Source organism: Pygoscelis adeliae, unplaced genomic scaffold (genome assembly GCF_000699105.1).
Source record: "Pygoscelis adeliae isolate BGI_AS28 unplaced genomic scaffold, ASM69910v1 Scaffold5, whole genome shotgun sequence".
Lineage (NCBI taxonomy): Eukaryota > Metazoa > Chordata > Aves > Sphenisciformes > Spheniscidae > Pygoscelis > Pygoscelis adeliae.
In genome coordinates, this window is record NW_008824753.1 from 886975 (window position 1) to 888365 (window position 1391).

Here is a 1391-nt window from a genome sequence, read left to right on the forward strand (position 1 = left end):
ATGCCCTGTAAATCCGACGCCACCTCTGCACGGGGGCAGATGCAGATGGTGGGACACTGTGGGGCAATTTCTCCCTGGGATGAGGGGGTAAGTCCTGCCAAAAGGCTCCTGTGGCAATAGGTGGCTGCAGCTGCGGGCTCCCTGCCAGCAGCTGTGCCCGGAGTGGGATCTGGAGGCTGATCTCGCAGCCAAGACAGCGCCATTTGTCGGCACTCAATAAACAAAAGTGCCTTGCTGTTTTAGCCGGGAGATAAGAGCGCAGGGCATGAGATTGCTTTCCCTTGCGCTCTCTGTGCTGAGTGTGGGAGCCTGTGTCGGCCACCAAAGGAGCCAGGGCACTGCTGCTGTGGGACACGCTGCGGACAGGTGCGTAGGAACAGGGGCTGCTGGGTGTCGGGCAGCCCTGAGGCCGGAGCCCCATGGGTGCTTGGCATGGCGAGATGCTGGTGCTTAATGGAGGTTGCCAGCCCTGTGGGGCGTGTTGCAGGAGCTGGGCCATTTTGTGAGCCAGCTCATGCCACATTACCCGTTAGCACTCCAGGGTCAACCCTGTGGCTCTAAAGGTCACCTACAAGGGGAAGAAAATTCTACTTTTATGCCTTTTTGGCTTCTTGATGATCAATGATGGAAGCCTGAAAGCTTTTTGCTTGTTTTTTTTCAGAGACTAACACTGCCGAGCCTTGATTTCTCTGCTTTTGCTGGAGAAAAGTGGCTGGAGAGTTTGCTAATGGGAATTGAGGAACACTTGTGTGCCTTGAGCATCAGGGACTTCCCTCCCACTATTTGTTAGGCATTTGAATCAAATAGCTACTAAGAAGATGTCTGCAGTCTCCTTCCGAGGAGCTATGGCCAGAGGGGACAGACAAACCATGTACGCTGGTTCACCTGCATGGTCTTGCAGTCTTGAGCTCTTGGGGACAACAGAGCCGGGCTTGGGGTAGAGCCGTCCCTTTCCCGTGCCCCTTTCACTCTCCAGCTGTGTCCACATCCCCTCTCACTTCTGTAATGTCAAGTGTTCGCACAGAAAATGAAACCAGACCTGCTGGGTCAGTGCTTTCTGGGTGATTCCCGGCATCCAAGCCAAAGGCCAGCTGTGAATCTGTTCATTTTATTCATACTGTTTGGCTGTACTCTCAGCAGTCGGATGCTAGATGCCTCCCCTATCACCTCTGTGCCGTTACCTTTGGCAACCCATCCTGTGGTCCCAATGGAGAACGAGATCAGGCTCAGCTGAGCTTGATTTTTCCAGAAAATGATGTTGACTGGTGCTAATTATATGTTACTGCCTCTTCAATCTTTATCAGTTAAATCGTCTACCAGTGCTCTGATAATCACGTCCAGGATGGCCAGTGGACCAAGGGAGAAGGGACCAAGCTCGCCCTATTTGGCTT